The sequence below is a fragment of the Amblyomma maculatum genome, chromosome 7 (genome assembly GCF_055883805.1).
Source record: "Amblyomma maculatum isolate TAMU_Amacu chromosome 7, ASM5588380v1, whole genome shotgun sequence".
Taxonomy (NCBI): Eukaryota; Metazoa; Arthropoda; class Arachnida; order Ixodida; family Ixodidae; genus Amblyomma; species Amblyomma maculatum.
Window position 1 is genome coordinate 133,781,519 of NC_139350.1, and position 20,117 is coordinate 133,801,635.

Consider the following 20,117-nt stretch of genomic DNA (forward strand, 5'->3'; position numbering starts at 1 on the left):
GGTATTTTACTGAATATGCGCATATACTCAATAGTTGTGTGTATACCATCAAATAATGCTAAAGTCCCGCCCATACAGCTTTTGGGCTACGTGGATCTGAGCGTCCAGGGCGTGCGCCTCTTGGAGAGCATCGCGCGATGTAACCCGACAACACCACACAGCGCACATTCGCCATCGTAAAGTTGGCGGCGCGGTGGCTGACGCCGTGCTGTCCGCGTTTACCTTCCATTTGTGATGTTTTAGTCTTTAATGGTGCGAGCGAGCTCGATAACAGGACTCAGTGCGTCCTCAACTAGAGCGGACGCTTGACGAAGAAATACGCGATGAAGAAAGAGTGAAATTGTAACCAGTTCAATTTTTCAAAATATAAACTTATACGTTTTTATCAACGATTCTTGCAAATTTGTCGTATCAATTGTCTTTTTACATTTCTTTTTTTAACAGATGTTACTCATAATAAAAATAAAAAAAAGTAATTCAAATATGATTTGCAATGAACAGCATGCACTCGGTCAGTTAATTGGGACTATATACTTTCGATCTGAACATTTTTTTCTGACATGCCAAATTGCTTCAATATATTGCCATAGCTGTGTATGAGTGGTATAACCAGACATAATTGTCTAGGGCGTTATACGGCATCGTTAAAAAAAATTGCAAAAAAAGGCCAAAAAAAAGAGTTCAAAAACTTTCGGAAGGTGTTTTGACCTCGAAACAGAGCCCTGGTTACGCCCCTGCTGTATATTGACAGGCCTATATACAGAGAAGTATATTCGCCTAACAACTTGCTATGTACTAACTTTATATGAACTGATCTAAATACACAAAAGTAACCGTGTATGAACTTCGTATTTACACATGTCCATAGAGATTAAAAGTACGTACAATATTGATAGAGTCAATAAGGTGTTAATACAAATTCTAAAGACTGTTGACGAACATTTTTGTAAGGGAGTTGTCCACATGTTATTCCACATTTATCCATATTGCTGAAATTGAATGTGTCGCCTGTCGCCGGTGACAGGTTTGTTTTTCTCTGTGCGCGCGCGTGTGTGTGTGGGTATGTGTGTGTGTGCTCGTGCGTGCGTGTGCGTGCGAGTGTGGGTGTGCGCGTGTGTGTGTGTGCGTGTATCTGTCTCTCTCTTGTGTCGATTCAACACAACAGAGAGCTCATTCCAGTGTCATGTTATTGGACTTGTCTATTGTCTGAGACTTGCCACCACTACTTCGCAGTGTTTTGTCCGCCATTTCACAACCGTTGCATTTTGACATCGTTCACAATTACACGCCCTCTCCCTATTTATCCTGTACAGCCACGTCAAGGTCTGCAAAATGGGCTCTACGTTGCACGGACGCACTGCTAATCCGTATTTAAAGTGGTTCTCATCGAACAACCGACGCTGATTTTAGCATTGCAACTCCATAACAATGAGTCGCGTCGGGGGCGCAACAGAAGAATGGCATAATCACTGAGCTGATTCTGGGGCTGGAAAGAGCAGGTTGGAAAAAACGACAAGCAGACACCGAAAACTCAATCTTTGGGCTCGGTTTGCCATTGTGGTTCGAGCCTTTTTTGAAAGCCAGCTAATATGAACTGCCGGATACGGTGCTTAAGCGGCGGAAAACAAGCAAGAGGGCTGACAGATGAGACCTAACGAAAAAAAATAAATCCAGGGAGCTCGGCAGAATACAAATGCGTAAAGGAAGCCACGCTGCGCTCGCACCTGTCTCTTCGCCGCGGCCGGTGTGCATGAGTGTCAGCGGGACGAAGTCAGCAAATCGCGTCCTCTTTGAACCGGCTGCGGACTCTCTTTCTGCCTCGGCGAAGCTACTGCGGCATGCGAGCTTCCACGGTGAGTAAGAGAGATACGTGTTGTCTAATCATTCCAGGTGGTTCCCTGAGAAAACTTTTACTAAAGGGTGCATTTTGAATAATACAGATGAACTTGCGATGGCATGCAAAAGTAGTCCATGTTTAGTTATTACGGGTATAAGCATTGTTGAGCTCAGTACTTTGAAATTGTGCTACAAGAGTTCTTTATGGTCTTATCCATCAAAAGCAGTGGCATTGAAAGCCAGTGCTCAAAAGTTAGTAGCAAACCCCTTAAGTGCCGCATTTGGCAAGTACTGGAGCGCATTTAGCAAGTACTCCTCGATTTTGACTAGCAGCTTATCGGTATCACACAAGAGGAAAGTATACAACAGTTGAATTATACCTGTACTCACCTATGGGGCTGAAACGTGGAGGCTAACAAAGAGGGTATAATTAAGTTGAGGAGAACGCAGAGGGCTATAGAACGAAGAATGGTAGTTGCAACGTTAAGAGATAGGAAGCGTACCGAGTCTTTCCCAGGAATAAATCCGGTTAATGATATTCTAGTGGAAATCAAGAAATGGGCATGAGCAAGGCACGTAGTGCGAAGGGGGGACAACCGATGATCGCTTCGGGTAACAATTTTGATTCCAAGTGAAGGAAACAATAGCAGGGGCGACAGAAAGTTAGATGGACGGAAGAGGTTAATAAGTTCGCAGGGGTCAGATGTATGCAGCTAGTACAAGACCGGATCAATTGGTGGAATATGGGAGAGGCCTTCGTCCTGCTGTGGGTATATTCCGGCTGAAGATGATGGCCTTAAGCGCCAAATTTTTAAATCGTCACAACTGGGTATTTTATTACAATACGAATTTCAGGCATGAGCGAATGCTCCTTGCAAACACGAAGGGCATAACTCCATCCGCAACTATAACAGTGTCCTACTGAATTACCAACTTCGTTGCTCGTAACCATTAAGCCGTGCTGAAGAACATTTCTTCAACTAAACCTATTTCAATCATTTTAAATTTGGCTACACATTTAAGGCTTCAATCATCGCAAATCAGACTCCCACAAGCCACCTCTTAATTATAGTCCTTGTAGTAAATAATTTTCTCTCAAGACTCGTGGCTCAGATAAATATTTTGTTTTGCTCATAAACGACCTGTTATGCCTCTGCCGAAGGACTATTTCATTGTTATCAGGGTGCGTGGGGAGTTACGGAGGCTTTCGTTTTTGTTTTTTTTTTTTAGACAAAGTTGACTCCCCGAATATTGGCCTTATTGTTGGCACATCTTGAGCGAATGATCAGAGGATCGTCTCTAAAGTGACGGTGCAGGAAAAAGAAAACATTTAGTGGATTCGTAATTTTAACTCATTTTCCCTAAGAAATTCAGTGCCAGAGAGAGAGGCACAATAAAGTTTAAAAAGCCCTTATTTTATAAACTTGTGCTCGATTACACATTCCAGGAAAGCACGCAAAGAGCGCATTGAATACATTCTGTGTGCTTTGACAGCCAAAGCTCGTAGACTCAGCTAAGTTACGGGAACCGCAGACTAGACCGGTAACACTATTGTTGACCGGTCTGTGCTATGAAAAAGCAATGCGCTCCGTCTAGGTCGTACAACATACAACCTGACAAAAAGCTCGCCGAGGGAAAGAGAAATGACAACGACACTACTGTGGTGGTTATCTTTTCCAAGCACTAGGGTTTACTGCAATGTTGACTTGGTTTCGCATCGCCCTTCCTGCGGTCATTAACTGCGGCAGAACCTGGTGCTGAAGTAGGTGGCGTTTGTCTTCTGGCTCCTTGCGTGTCGTTTTTTAATCGCTGGCCTTTGCACCTGGAAACAAGGACTGCGGAGGAAGTACCCCGAATAAAAGCTTCCGGAGTCTCACCTCGCACATAAACAATGACTGCACAGAGAACCAGAGTTATAGGCTCACGGAGCGCGGCGAGCATTTCAACGCGGACAATATCCAGCCGCACGAGATCGCGATGCCGAGCACAGGACCCAACCGAGCCAGAAGCGAAAATGTGCTTTCGCGAAGGTTAAGCTGCTGGATGCGAGAGATAGCACTGATAGAAACTGATGCTGAAATTAATTGCCCACATGTGTACAGAGCTCAATATTATATAATATCTCTAGAGTAAGTCCCTTTGTACGAAGCCAGAAGGAGACATCTTTATTTTTATTCGGTGTCTTTACATTTAAGGTTTAGCCTCTAATAGACAAAATTATTTCCGTAGAGTTCAACTAAAAAGTACTGCTAGCTGGGCATGTTGGTACATTCTTGATTAGTCCACAGAATCCCTTATAAAAATGGAATTTGCCTTTTTACTTCCTTTGTTTTTCCTTTCTGCTTCCTGAACAGCCTTCCTCTAGACTTTTCCTTTCTTTTGACTAAAGGAAGTTTCCTTTGAACTCACCTTGTTGAGACTTTCCTTTCTTTTGACAGAAGGAAGCTCATTTTTAAACTGGCTCTCTTTGGCAATACCAATAATGACCTTCCTTCGTTTGTCCTCAAGTAAAGAGGAAGTAAGTTCCCTTTACTCTTTATGCATCATGACCTTCTTTTTTTGTTCTTAAGTGAAAACATACGAAGCTCATTCTTTTCAGCTCTACTTCTCGTTTTTTTCTTTCATGAGTATCCCTTGCACTTTTTTAACTTCTGAAATTTTTAGAATAAACCAATCATACATTTATCAAAATATACACAATCGCATTCGTTTTTTTGCTGTGCAAGTAAAAATCATTTTCATTTTTTTTTTTCATTTTATTTTGAATCCATGCTTTTTTTTCATGCGCTAGATCTTATTTTTAGCGCGAGTTTCTTCTTAGTCACCACACAAGGACCAAGAATATTCACCCCTTCCTCCCTTTGTCCTTAAGTGTAAAGATAACTTTCTTTTCACGCATTTCTTGTGCTTATTTTTGTGTGTGTGGCATTACTTGGTCTATGTCTTGCCCCTCTGAATTTTTTTTACATAAAATATAACACATTCAAGAATTTTCATACATGTTAAAGAATGCCAGGTGGTTCAAATTCATCGCTTTCGCAGCCCGCTGCTTCGATGGTGATGCATGCGCGAGACCGCGTCTACATCTGTGACCGCTGCTTCAGCACTATGACACGGTACGCAACGAAGCTCGGCGTAGGGCTGGCAGGGTTCTTCAGTATTTGGGTCGGCACTGCAGACTGGCAACGCTTGGCTCGCAGCGACGCTGTTAGCAAGCGCGGCCTGCTTCCGTCGTGATTTAGTGCACCTCTGTACGGCGCGACGTTGACGTCGCGCCAGTACGCTTTTACCGTGGTGGCATTTCCAGTGCGTGCGACAGGTAGGCGACGGGTAGACGGTTATCGCCGCACCATCGATAACGGCTTCAAAAGCCTGCGGTTAAATGCACTTCACGACGTTCCTAGTGCCGGATGTCACACTGTTCACGAAAGTCAAGCTCGTTTACCTCCTATCACATTTTAAAGACCAGCAATTAATACGTCGGCGACGTCGGTACCATCGTGCACAAGAAGCCCACGCAGCCGAGGTTACCAAGTACTGCCAGTAAAACCAACGTTCTCACGTTGAGTAAAACCAATGAAGATTGACACGCACCACAAGAATTCCGCTTCAAAAAAAAGAGCGCTGCTGTTTCTAGTGACAATAATTTGCTTAAATTATTTGCGTTTGTTACGCATCACATATCATTAGTAAAAAAAACCAAACTCTTAAGGTTGCTTTTTAATCATAGTTTTTATTTTAAAAGTTTGTTAAATTTGCAAAAGTGAATTTAAAATTTTGATTCGTTCGAAATGGCGCTTGCGACTCTAGTGCTATCGTTTTCGTGAGAACAGCCGGCGGCATACCTCACTATGTATTTCATGACTGTAGGAAGTTGATTGTTCGCGTTCGTTGTGTTCGTTGTGTTTTCACAGCGTGAGTAGTGCAAATGGCCGATCACGTCTTGGTTAAATGGGCGACCGCTCAGAAGTGGTACGCATACCCCGTAAGAAACCTACAATCAAAAGAACTACTGGCGAAACTGGTCGATAATCCAAAATACTAGAAGATTATTCTGAACCAAGGAGTACTACATGTCCAATGGAAGGAGGGGTCGTACTCTCCTGCGTTCAGCCTCGGAGTGGGTAAGTAGTCAAACGTCTCTGGTCTCTTTTCGTTTTCGTAATAATGTTCACCGGTGGAAACACCTTCATTTGCTACTCGCGGTGAGTCGTGTCGCGAAGTCGTTTACATGCCCGCATTACGACCGCATCGTGTTAACCGGCAGGTGACAGTAGTGCACATGGTGCACGGGGTAGACAGACAGTTGATTCCGGGAATTACTTGAAATAATAAAAAAAAGCCTAATGAACAGAATTTGCGGACATAAGAAGTCGAATAAACGCACCAGCTGTCGTTACGTGGACCTGATTCTCCCTGTTTACACAGCAAATGGCATTTCTCGGTGTTTCGTGATAACAGGAGTAGGCTTCCAATTTGGGCTCCGTAAAAAAAAAAAAAAAATTCTCACTGTTGTCTCGATACGGTGCGGCATAGAGAATGGCAGCTCCTTGATTATTGAAGCTGATTTAGAACAAGTTTTAAATATGCCCAGGGTGCTCGTTTCGAGACAACTGGTAGTGTAGCAGCGAAACGGACGCTTTTACAGCTGCAGGCGACTGAAGTTTAAGCAGATAAAAGCGCCCAACGTTTTGTCGCATTCATTTATTTTCATGGTCATTTCTTTGTTTCTTTTTATTGAAGCATCAAACATGCTTCCTTTCTTCGCTACCAGCCATTCTCCAGATTTCGCGCAGAGAGAGAAAACTTTATTTCAAAAAGAAAAAAAAAACGAAAAACAAAAGAAGTGTGTGTGTGTGGGGGGGGGGGGGCAGTGCATGGAGTCGCCATTCCAAGACCGCAGTGGCCTCGGCTGCCGCTTTTGCCTGAGTTACCAGACTACGCTGGGTCGCTAGGTCAGAGCGTAGCAAGGCAAGCAGTGATATCAGTTACCAACAGCATAATGCTTAGTGGGTGGAACAGTACGAAAACACGAAGCACACAAGAAGAGAGTGTGTTTCGTCCTTTCGCACTGTTCCATCGACTATGCAATTGTACCAACTCGCCCAACTGTCCATCCTACTTCAAAGCATAATGCTGCAATGATTTTTAGCTGCCGATCTAAAAGTTGCTCCCAGTGCACAGGGTACGGCCAACAGGTGGAAGAGCACCGCTCTCTCCACTTTATTTTCAATGCTGCCGTTGCGCTTTGCCACTAGTTCAGGACGAGGTTGTCTGCCACGGGATCACGTGCTCCCTCTCATAAAGCTCACGACTGTACATGGGTACAATCCCAGCATTCATGGCCGCATTTCAGTGGAGGTGAAATGCAAGTTGACTGTGTACTGTATGATGTCATTTGCACATTAAAAAACCCCAGGTGAGCCCACCACTACGGCATCCCTCACAGCTATAGCTTAAGTCGCTTTGGGACATAAAACACCATGAACCTACCGTAAAGCAGAGTGACTATGTTTTACGGTATGCGTGGGAGCTCAAATTGTTTTTCTGGAAATGCATCCTTTGTTTTGTCCACTATTGCTCAAGTGGGCATTCTGCCCACTTGGATGCTGGATGTTGTCAGCTCGCAGTTAAACATTACCGTGTCCTTTTATGTGCCAAGGTTTGCTCAAGGGCTAATGTTCCTCCTTAAAAAGTGTTGCTTTGAACCCTAAACAGTGTCCATGCTACGTTTCTCTTGTCAGTGGTCTTCATTTGGTCACTATTTTGCTAATCTCATGTGTGGAACCAGATATCTGCACAATGCGTTATACTGAATAATTTTTGTATGATGCATTTGAGTGCAAATACAATTTAGTGAATAGACCTTGCCACATGTCGTTTTGCAGGAAAACTGCAGCTGTGACAAAATGTCTAAGCCAATAGATGCAAAAAAGAGAGTCCTGGAGCTTGAGGATGAAGTGGAGTCTGCAAAAAAAAAGAATGAAGAAATATAAGGCCGCAAGAGATGAAGCACGTCAGATGCTTGGTATGTGATCGCTTTTTTCTGAAGCCATTGGAATGCTGATCTCCATTGCTATGAGACTGAAATTATTTGCTGTGTCACCAGATGCTATGTAAAGCATAACAAATTCAAGTGCTAACTCTTAAATGAATAAGACCTCTTGGTCTGTAGCACGTCCTGGTAAAAGCACCAGTAAGATTATGTTGCTGCAATAAGGTTCCCCCTACACTGAGGATTAGGATCGGTGTTCTTCCTGTAGTTGTCTTTGCAACACATTATATGTGGTGTACAGTAGTGCTCAGCTACACCGTGGCGCTGCTGCATGACGCCACCAACCACCATGCTTGCAGTGCACGTAGCAGATGAACTGCTGCCACTCCTGCTCCGCAAGCGTGCTTTGTTTGTGTTACAGTGACTTGCGCGTCACATATCATTGCTTGGGATCGGCATGCGTCTGAGATTGAGCCTGTTGTCGTATGTGATAGCTGCATGAAAATGCATGGTAAACAAATGCCACTGAAGGTGTGCACCTGTGCTGGTTTGTGCTGCTCAAGCCGAGGCCGAAAAGCAGGCGCGGGATCGGGTTCCTTTCTGTTCTGGAGTGGTCGGTGACAAAAACGCTCCAGTGAACCCGGAGAGCTGCATTAGGTTCAAACACATTCACGGGGTATAAGTTGTAGCCAGACGGCTGCGGCAGGTCTGTGGTGCTCTTGCATTACTGTGGACGGCTTGTCTGAATGGAACCCTTGATTCCCTCAGATTTTAACCTCAGAGTCTCCTGCAAATGATGAGGTGCATCTAGAATGAGCGCAGGGGGGACACCAAAAAATCTAAATTTGTATGAAATTATCATATGTGGCCTCGTCCTGTCTTGTACCTTGGAGTCCTTATGGCATGCGCTTTATTTTCCTGTGCCATTTTGGTCACTTAGGTGTTTTTTTTTTCACAACAGGAAATTTATGCTTGTGCAAGCTCGGCACCTGGCTCAGCAATCTGCCTAACTTAACTCTGTCACTACACCATGTTAGCAAATGTCGACACGAAAGACAGACACGAGATAGGTGAAGCATGAGCTGTCGAGTATCAGCTACACACTCGAGTGTCAGCCTTTGTCCAAATGTATGGCGTATTGCTGCCGCCATACATGTATATTGCATGCTGACCTCTTCAAGGCCCTTGCTACCGACAAACTGTTTCAGGGATGTGATCTGACTAACTTCTGTTAAAGCGCTCACAGCTATCTCGGCATCATCATCCGCACCCATGAATTCATTCTAAGCAATAGCAGCTCCCGTCAGTTGCACTGTAGTTACAACGTCCTCCGCAGTTAATTAAATCCAGGCATTTCCACAGCGAACAAAGAGATAAGAAGTGGGATGTCAGCATTGGCTTCATCAATTGCTATCAGCATCCCCTAGAATTTGTACCGCTGATAGGGTGCCTTGAGTGCGTGAGTGATGCCAGTGTTTAGCAGCTAAATTTTGAATGGCGCATTTGGTGACAGAAAGGGGTTGGTCATGCAGTCAAGGGCAAAGAAAAGGCTTTTCTCCTGTGGTGAATGTTACATGAGCTGCTGCTGCTAGTGATGAAATAGTATGTTTTGTTTAAGCTTTCCTTTTTTTTTTCAGATGTTGCTGAGCTGGTCAATCAGCTGACGGAATCCGTTAATATTGCTGCGTGTACAACACAAGCAGTTGTGCCGCCAACCGAGGCTCAGGTTAGTTGCTTTAGTCTAGTGTCTGCATGGTTGTCCTCATTACTGCCTTTCTCGATGAAACTTTTTTAAGGGTCACACAAGAACTTGGTTCTAGCTTTATGATAGCACTGCCACAAGTCATGCACTTCCATTGAGAAGTGTGCAGGGATAGGGAAACGAGGAGCTCATTATCCATGTGAATGAAGTCAGCAGTCACTGAATTCATAGATAGGCAAGAAGCAATGCTCTTTATGATTGGTTGGCTCTTAGGGTTTAATGTCCAAAGCGAAGCAGGCTATGAGAGATACTGTAGTGCAAGGCTCTGGAAATTTCAACCACCTGGGGTTCTTTAACGTGCACCGACAACACAGAGCACACGGGCACCTTGCGTTTCGCCTCCACTGAAAAGCCTCTGCCGTGGCCGGGATGCTCTTTATGAGGCTGGGCTCACAGACTGCATAATTAGTAGCATAACGATATTTTAAATGAATGTCAATGTAATAGAAACAACAAAAGACAGACAGTGGTATTTTCTTAAATTTGTCAAAAAAACCATGAAAAAAAAATCCCAACTGCTTCCTTTCATTTTAGTGACTGTTACTTCATTCGTGTGTACTTTGATTTGGAAGAGTTTTGTGAAAGCTGTAGTGATCGGAAGTGCAAGGTTACTTTTGTTTACGCTTCCTGTTGAGCATACTTCGCTTGGGCTATAGCAAAGCCCTTTTCATCAGAAAAGAGATTTCCATTAGCTTGTTTAATATTGAGCAGTTTCTTAGGTTATCGATCTCGGAAGGCCATCTTTTTGCACTACAACTCGAATGACGCAGCTGGTGCTCCTCTAATCAGTCATTTTAGCGACTTGGGCCAGTCATCATGGTATTCAAGCTAATGTGCTGATAATCCACATGCACCTGACAGCCACCTGCAATGTCACTCTGACAAGTCAAAGACAATTAACCACCATGGTATTGCCAGGAGGGTCTCCTTTGAGAAGGAGTTGTGGCTTCTTAAGCTGATCCAACAATAGTTCAATTTCACTTTAACCCCTTGAGCACTATTATTTCGAGATTTCTAGCTAAAATTGCTTAAAATTACGATATCTTTAAAGGCCCCATTCCATGAAAATTTGTTGTCTGTGTTGTGAGTGAAACATCAAGAGCATGGTGCTGGCAAGTGGCTTGGCTGAACACACATTCTTCGATGATTTGTGCGGCTTAACGAGACCACATGATATCCAAAAGTTAGGAGGAGCTGCTAACTCCGGTCGTTCAGTTGAGGTGGGAAGGTGAAATACGAATCAACATTCCAGTGCTCTTCAATGCTGAGTCAGGCTTGCTACACCTAGGCTACGCAGACATGTTGATACAGCTTGGTTAAAGCAGGGCTTTATATGTTGGGTGGTAGCCTACACTGGTCGCATCATACCCTTAAAGGTGGAGCTTAAGTGTCCCTTTAGTTTTTATTTTTACTGCTGGTTTCTATTGGTAGTGTCATAAAAAAGGAGGTATCCGAGACAAAAATATTTGAACCAGAAACTAAGTCAAATGAGCGCAGTGAAGTTTATTGCTCATTACGTGAAAAATCAACTGCCCGCCAATAAGCAGCAATCTAGTCGAGTAACATATAGCGCGGTAACTGGAAATGTTTTACAAGGGACGACCAAGAATGGAAGCCCAGGGGGTTTCATCGATATGTTGTCAATTTTCATCCACTGACACAGAACTCGCAATAGTATCGTCTAAGCTGTCATCATCTTCGTCGGAAAAACTACTCATGTCATCACTGTCGTCTTCGCTTCCCATAACAATGCAAAAATTAGTGTCTGAGCCATCTTCGGATGGCGAGGATGACAACGAAGAAAAGCTTCTTTTCCGCGATGACGGGCCAACAGTGCATGCGTTGCCTCAACCAGGCACCATTTTTCTCATTAAGGCTGCTTAAAAGGCTGTCAAGCGGTAGAACAAAAAGCAGTTAATGGGTCAATGGTGCCATCTGTCAAATGGCGCATCACCTAAGCCACAGAGGAGCGCTGTACTCGCCTAAAACTCTCAGGGTGAGGATCTATTCTGCAAGGACAAGCTACACTCGTCCATAATGGCTTGAGGGCAGCTTTACAAGGACGAGCTGCTTGTCCAAAGCGCTTGAGGGGTTAAATTATGAAAGCTACCTGTGCAAGCTGGAAACTAAATGTTGCCTCAAAGTAGCACATACAGAGCAGGGAGTGCATGCTTTTACTAAACCTTCATTGGCAGCTTTTTAATTGGTTGAGCTTCTGATGTATGAAAAGGATGTTAGTATTTTTAAACAGGAGGTGACAATGTGGGCACTGTGCTCTGTCTAAACTGGATTTTAATGGCCTTTGCAATGTTAATGATGAGTAAATCCCTTTATTTTCTGACTTAAAATCTGTTTTTTTTTTTATTGTTGAAATGCAAGCATAAATTAGGTCATTAAATAATCTCTTATTTCTTGTTTTTTCTTCTGCTATAGCAATGCACTATTAGCGCTCAATCCTTTGCGGGGCATTATGTGTACTCTTTTTGGCTAGTTACCTTAAATACATAGTACAGAATTGTCAGGTTACGCTAATAAAACTGTTAAAAGATGTTTGGCATCATTCAAAATTAGATCAAAACACCGCTCGAGAAGGTGTCAAAAACATCCAATAGTTTTTGTATGCCTTCATTGTTGTACATGTTAAAGTATGGCTTCTTGAATGTGTATTTTTACTTGCAAACAAATGACCTTAATTATGCGTTTTGGGGTTTCTTTGAATGTTCTGAAGCTGGTCTAAATTTTTTGTTGTTTGTAAAGCCCCTTCATTTTCTTATTGCATATCAAGGAATATTGTTTTATGTTACAATACTGGTCATAGTACTAATATTTGCTTTTTGTACTTGCAGGTGCACATTGGCAGCAATATTATGGTAAATCAGCAGTTGATTGACCGTATGAAACTCAGTGCGGGCAATCAAGCAACAAAATTTGCGTGTAACTTGGTGCGGGTTGTGTTCTCACCCAAAGAACTGGAAGAAAGCTCACTATATGGCCGTGTCTGCAATGCCTGCAAGGAAGAAGCTCCAAAAAAGGCACTGGACTGCCCAAGATTGGATGCTGTTATCTGTAAGTCCTCAAGCTCATAGCCTGTGCATGTGATGCAAGAGCATTCTGAAATATTGTCCAAATAGCTGACTTTTCAGTGATGGTGAGGGCCATAATGCTTGCCTTAATGCATAATGCTGTAGTGCCTGCATGGCGCTCACACTGTCCGTGCTCTGTATATTTAATTTACAAAAGCTAAGGAAGGATGGATGGACTCTAGCTTGTTCATTGCAGTCATGCTTCTAATGCTTTTTTTTCTTTTTGCAGCCTACACCTGCTAGCTCAATGGAGTACTGGCCAAGGTGGTCACCGGCAGTTGCGCATGTTTGCACTAGGATTGTGGGCAGTGATCCGATTTTTTGTCACAGGGTCTTCGAAAGCAGGCCTAATTGCAAGGCCTAAACAGAGGAAGTACATCTATTCAAATAAATATAAGCTCATACAAACAAATGTTTAAGTCTGAACATACTTCCTTCGAACATCCACCAAATATCCCATAGTCATCATTCCTTCGAACTTCCTTTGAACCAATAATTGGCCACTGCCTGTGAACTCAACTCAAACTGACAACGGTCTGTTCACTGGTAGCTCAAAGGAAATTCACAGGAAATTCACAGGATGGTCAGAGAAAGTTAATTCACTGTGAATTCAAAATCAGTAGCCAATTCTCAGTTCAGAGGAAGTTGCTTCCTTCTGACTTTTTTGAGTTCACATTGAACTCAAATGATGTTCCAATTTTTATAAGGGATTGCCTGAGTAAAATATCTAATTTAAATTTTAAAGGAACGTTTTTTGTGCTTTCATGGCATATAAGCTTACCCTGCAGACAGAACAGACCCTATAGAACTAGCTCGGTATAGAGTCATATTCTACAGTCCGTTTTTTTTCTTTCTCTGTAGCATTATTCCTAGTCACCGGCCGCACACCTGCCTCCTGAAATTCATAAAAAAAGGGAACTGAGAAATGTCTCGGTGAAAAAAGGAAGTGGAAAAGGTAGAAAATAGGCATTGTTTTGTTATCATGTATAATTTACAAGAGACGCAATAAACTTAATCACGGGATGTTATCCTGCTTGCAAGCCTCATGAAGCAATGGTTCACCGTCCGTGAAATCCACTGCTACGGAGCGCGAGGGCAGTTCCACACTGCTGCATATATAGGTGCGGCGCCATTATCCAAGCGTAGTCTTGGCAACCGAGTCGCGACAACACCTGTTTCGGCGCTGCATATCACGGTACGGCATCATCGCGCTTGCGAAACAACAAAGGCTTCACTTCGTTATCAGGATCGCTTTCCTTCCGCCCGACCGTCGCGTGAGCTTGGGGTCTGTATCAGTAATGATGATAGACGGGGGGGGGGGGGGTGATTTACACCACTTCATGTTGCGGGAACGAATCCCAGCAACCGCTTATTCATCATGTATAAAGCCATATTAGGCGAAAGGGTTAGTTTGAAAGGAGCTGATGGGAAGAACAGTTGTCAGGAAAAGAAACGTTGGCACGATTGTGCTCGTAAGTGAAGATAATTGATAACACGAGCAGATATGATACATCCTCCTTCTCAATGAGCAGTTCACTTGAAAAACTGTTTCGCCATCACTTGCTGAATTGTTCAAAGTTCCCCGCCTAGTACGAGCTTTCCGGCGGTCTAACGTGCCTCTGTGTTCTTAAGATTGGCAACGGTTGCCTCAATGCTATCGCAGGTAGTGGCACGTTTGTAGACCACAGCTGAGGATCAGTCGTTGTGCTTGCATCATCCGAGTTGTCAATAGATTCATCCTCCGATGCTTCGGGTTAGAAGTACTCTCGTTCTAAGTAAGAGTTATCGGTTTCACCATAGCAGCTTAGCGTCTGCCGTCTGAACACAATAGGACCTCGGCACTGTTGGTCCTAGCACTCTGGCCTTGCGTGACCATGGGCCCTTCTTTACGCGTACCACGTCATCCTTGGGCAGGCGCGGAGGCAAGCGTGATTAATGTTTGTCTGTTTGCGCTTCCTCCCCTCCTTGATTGGTTCTTCCCGAAGGTCAGGCAGCGGGGTCCGCAGGCGGCGTCCTGGAAGACGCTCCTCCGGAGATCGACCAACCTCTAAGTGCTTTGCCCTGTAAGCCAGTACCAAGCCAGAAGTCCTCGTTAGCCTCTAAGGTTTTCTTTAAAATTCGTTTGACAGTTTGCACTCCTTTTTCGGTCAGACCATTTGATCTTGGAAACTGCGGATTCGACGTCACGTGATGGATGTCGTAATTTTTCGTGACTAGAAAAATGGGGCCCGTTGTCCGTGCATACCTCGACGGGAATGCCGTATATTGAAAACATTGCTCCTAGCTTTTCGATAACCGAAGCATCCGTAGTCCCATGCAGCACCTCGACTTCTGAAAAGTTTGACGTTGCATCGTACGCACACAAGTTGAATATCCCTGCCTACTGGAAATTCCAACACGAAACCATACGCGAATCGGGGCAGGGCGAATCAGTAGTGGTACCGATGGCTGGCTATATTTCATTTCATTTTATTACCCTAAAGGTTCAAGTGGGCATTACATAGGAGAAGAGGGGGGACATCATCAAAACATCGTCAAACCATTAGATAGTGTCATCACATGTTAAAAATACAAGCAAAATTACATGAAACGTGATGTACAAAATTAACATAAACAAGCATGGTGTCTACAACCTGCGCATTTTAGATCAGAGTTTCAATATTGTTCCACGTAACAATCTTCCACGCAACAATATCATGGTTGAGGCCTACCTGTATACATGCTATTTTGATCTTGATTTGCATTTAGTTGTACCAATATCACCCTTATGCACACGTTTTAAAATTTCTGGTCGCATCTTGCGGGAACCACAACCTTCGTAACTTTCAATAATATCCCGTCAGTTATCGACAGCTCAGAAGCCACTTGTTTGTGGTAGGTTTTCCTTGCATAATATGCTGCAGGCCACCTTGAGGTATGGATCCGACGCAGTCTCCCGTGCTAGTCGAGCCGTCGACTATTCACTCAAACGTGCTACCATGACGCTGACAGCATGAACTTCGACGCCGTCGGTATCCACCGCAGTTACGTCGCCAGCGCCCGATGATCACGATAACATGTCTAATAGCTCCATCTGTTTTCCGCGGACAAACAACAGGTTATAACCATACTTAAGAAGCCCCAAGAAAAACAATTGGCAGAGGCTTAGCTTGGTTAAGCCCGGCAGATTGCGAAAGCATCCTTAGCAGTAGGCGGCATCGTAGTCATGCGCACCGCCGTCTCTCACGGACGGCGCGAGTTGGTCGCCCAGCTTTGAGGCGTGACGTCATAACACCTGTGGCGCTCCTGGTGGAGAGAGCGGGAGTTAGGCCGCCGTCTCTCACGGACGGCGCGAGTTGGTCGCCCAGCTTTGAGGCGTGACGTCACACAGATGGTCATGCGAAAGGTCATTTCATGTGCACCGCCGTCGCACCGCAAAGGTTTGAAAGTGAAAGTAGTATTGCTTTCGCAATAAAAGCGTTGCACCCTCGGTGGCATATCGGCTTTAGCTTCCTTGGCAATAATATCAATCAGTGGCTTACGGTCGTTTTCAAGCAGCAGCGAATTATCGTAAATCAAGTGGGAGAACTTCTCACATGCAAACACAATGACAAGAACCTCTTTTTCTATCTGAGAATATCACTGCTCTGTATCTTTCAGACCTCTAGATGCGTAAGCCACTGGTCTCCAGCCGCCCTCGTAATTCTGCGGGAGAGCGGATCCAATACTTTTGCTTATCCTGCATAGATCAAAACCTCTAAGTAGCGGTTTCTCACTTAGAGATCTGCGTATGTCTCCCCACTCTTTATCATGATTGTGTGTCCAGTCAAATACTGCATCCTGGTTGATAAGAGATCGCAAAGCAGCCGTTTTCTGGCCTAGTAATGCCAAGTTTTTGCTGAAGTAATTAACCACGCCCAGCAACCTTTGAAATCCTAGCTTGTTGCCGGGCCTTGGTATCTGCCCTAGATTGACGAATAAGGCCGGATTTAGTCAAATTGCTTTGCTGCTGGTGATATTGTACAAAAACTATATCTCTTGCACAACAATCTGACATTTTGTGCCTTAAACGTCAACCTGCCGACTGCGCTGCTCTCAGCGCCTTATGAGGCCGCTGGTCATGCTTCGCCTTATCAGTTCCCCAAATTAGCCTGTCGTCTACGTACACGCGTACGCCTGGTATGTCGTCGAAAATCTCGTTTGACGCCTTCTAAAATACTTCGCTAACAAATGCAATGCCGAACGGCAGCTGGAGGAAGAAGTAGCGGCCAAAGGGTGTTGCAAACATGGAAAGTTTTGATGAAGGCTGACCTAGCGGAAAATAATGGGAGCTGGCGTCCGCGTCGAGACAAGGGAAAAACTCCGCGCCTGTAAATTTAGCCTCGATGTCTTCCTGGCGGGGCATTTGATCCGAGCTTCTCGTCCTCACACCATTACGACAGGGACGGAAGTGCGCTCCTCCTCGGGAGCGCGATCACATAAAGATCGTGACTGCATCGGGGCAGCGCATCCCCGAAGTTCCGAAGATCAGGGTCCTGGGCCTGCTACTAAAATGGAACGGGCGCAGCGACGAGGCCATCAGAAAGATTACCACCAAGGCAAAGGACGCCATCCGGCTCATACACCGAGTCTCGGCACGACGGGCAGGCATGCGTGAAAGACGGCGTTCTGCGCCTCGTCCTGTCATTCGTAATCAGTCACATGGCCTATGTTGCGGCCTACCTCAACTGGCAGGTCATTGACAGGACAAAGATAAACACGCTGATCAGGCGGGTTTACAAGACGGCGCTGGGATTAATGGGGACCACGAGTACAGCTCGGCTCCTGCAGATCGGCGTCCATAACACCTTAGAAGAAATAGCCGAGGCGCAGCTCACTGCGCAAACGGAGTGCCTCTCTACCACCAAGACAGGCCGTAGTATACTGACGTCCCTGGGTTACAATCCCCGAGCTCCCAGTCAGCAAATGTGCGAAATCAGCGATGAAGCGTGGGCCCACATCCACGTGAACCCCATCCCGAAGAACATGCACCCCGAGTACAGCCAAGAACGGTGGCAGGCGCGGGTCAAAGTCCCCGTCGAGCAACATGCCCAGGACCCGCACGCCCGGTACGTGGACGCCGCGGAATACAAGCGAGAAGGATTCGTGGCAGTGGCCGTTGCGGCGGCTACCGGCATCAAGAGGACAGCGAGCGTGCGGTGCACGGTGCACACCGAGGAGGTTGCCATCGCTCTGGCGATCCCAGAGGCCGAGTGTCGCACCGTGCTCAGCGACTCGAAGAACGCTGTGCGCAACTTTTCCAAGGGACGAGTGTGAGCGCCGGCGGCCGCCATCATCAGTAAGCTCCAGCTCCTAGACCGCGGCAACACTATCCACATCAAGTGGTTCCCGGCGCACGCGGGAGATTGTGCATCCTCACCGCATCGCAACGAGACGGCCCATTCGGCGGTGCGAGCGCTTACTTTCCGCGCCCCTGAAAGGGACCGTTCCGAGTGGTGGTTAAAAACAAAAGACCGAATGACTAGTTACGAGGAAGGGACGAAATGTTACCGCCTAGCTCGATGGAGAATGCCGGCGGCTCACCCGGCAGGAGGCGGTCATCCTAAGGCAAATGCAAATCGGGTCACTCCTCGCCCCGGCAGTGCTACACGTCCTCCACCCAGACATCTACACGAGTGATATGTGCAGTGTATGTTAAGTGGGTTCGGCGGATCAATGGCACATCATGTGGGACTGTGCCAGGTTCCCGACCGAAGCTGCATCCAAGACATACCCGCCTGGACTTCAAAGTGCTGTGCAAAATACAGACAAGGACATTCATCTATGGGCCGTCCAGCAGGCTCGGGGTGCGCTCGAAAAGCACTAGCCTCACAACCCACCACAAACGGGCCAAATGAGGTAGTGCAGAGTAGGGCATAACCCCGGGTCAACGCTTGGCCAGCGTCACGACGCTTTTACCCGTCGTTTGCCGGCTCCTTAATAAAGTTATGCATACATACGTACGTACATACATACATACATACATACATACATACATACATACATACATACATACATACATACATACATACATACATACATACATACATACATACATACATACATACATACATACATACATACATACATACATACATACATACATACATACATACATACATACATACATACATACATACATACATACATACATACATACATACATACATACATACATACATACATACATACATACATACATACATACATACATACATACATACATACATTTGACGTTTCCTCTTTAGAGATGCATGTATCCCCCTTGGGTCCTTGCAAACCCATAGTTTGCCACCTTTCTTCCGAACAATAACGAGGGGACTTACACAGTTCGTTGGCTCGCCGACTTTTTGAACTATGTGCTATAGCTTCATCCGTGTCAACTCGTCCCGAAGTGGTTGCTGCATCGCCTTCGAATCTCTTCGCGCCGGCTGTGCAGTTGGGACAGCGTTTTCTTGCAGTACTATTTCGTACTCGCGGTTGATGTGTCCCGCTCCTTGAAAGAGCTAAAGGAATTCTACAAAGACATCTCCACTTTCCGCCACAGTGCCTATTTCTCAATGAAGTAGCCCAAGGCATTCGCTCGCATCAAGTTCCAGGATAGCCTGCTAATCCTTCTTTATCACGAAGAAGTCGGTTAAATTGTTCGGTCGCCGATAAAGAAAGGTGCCGAGACTAAGCCACGATGCTTAATGATGCCATCATTATATGAGCCCAGACTTGCCAAGCTGGATTTAATGGGGCCGACGCTCGACTTTCGGTCCTTAGAGATCCTGTGTCCAACTTCATCCGCACCTCTCTTGTTCCGTTCGTTACTTTGACGTGCCAATCGCGGCCTGTGCCGACGGCGCCGCACGAGACGTCTTGACAGTCGAAATTGTCCTCGTGATGTATTTCCGCGACTCGACTCCTTGATCTGCAACGTGGATTTTCAGTGCATTCCGTTGTTTTCAGGAACAGTTCAAATCACCGCCTGAATAGCTTCCAGTTTTTCCACCATCTTGGATATGCGTAACGGCGTCTGACTTGACGCTGTCTATAGCCTATCAGTCGTGCTCACTGCGGTGCGCATCCTCCAGGCGCACCCCACTTCTGACACCGTTTATCAGTCATGGTCGAGCGTCGGTCCCCTTCATGGATCACTGCCTTGTCGTGGCGCAGGGGCTTGCGAAACTCGATGAAGTCGTGAGCTCTGCTGTGTAGGGCCACCCAAGGTAGACAGGTCACGGCAGAGAGTTCTGACAAAATGTGATTCACTGGAGAAGGTAATGGCAACCCACTCCAGTATTTCCTGTCAAGAAAACCCTATGGCCAGAAACAATACCATTAATGATATGGCGCCGGAAGATGAGCCCCCCAGGTTGGAAGGCGTCCCATATGTTACTGAGGATGAACAAAGGGCGATTCCTAGTAGCTCCAGGAC

The 20,117-nt window shown here is 45.5% G+C and overlaps 1 protein-coding gene and 1 long non-coding RNA gene across 2 annotated transcripts in view; both read left to right on the plus strand.

The window, feature by feature from the left end:
• Positions 1-1,779: 1,779 nt before the first annotated feature.
• LOC146184793 (luciferin 4-monooxygenase-like) overlaps positions 1,780-20,117 on the plus strand; it is an 84,708-nt gene continuing 66,370 nt past the window's right edge. The window contains exon 1 of the mRNA XM_084608840.1: positions 1,780-1,853. The gene's annotated coding sequence lies outside the window, so the exon portion shown is untranslated. The remainder of the gene's footprint in view (positions 1,854-20,117) is intronic.
• On the plus strand, positions 5,885-12,506 carry LOC146184794 (uncharacterized). The gene is made up of 4 exons (XR_014708593.1): positions 5,885-5,960; positions 7,725-7,864; positions 9,469-9,557; positions 12,440-12,506. It is a non-coding gene; the product is annotated as an uncharacterized LOC146184794 (long non-coding RNA).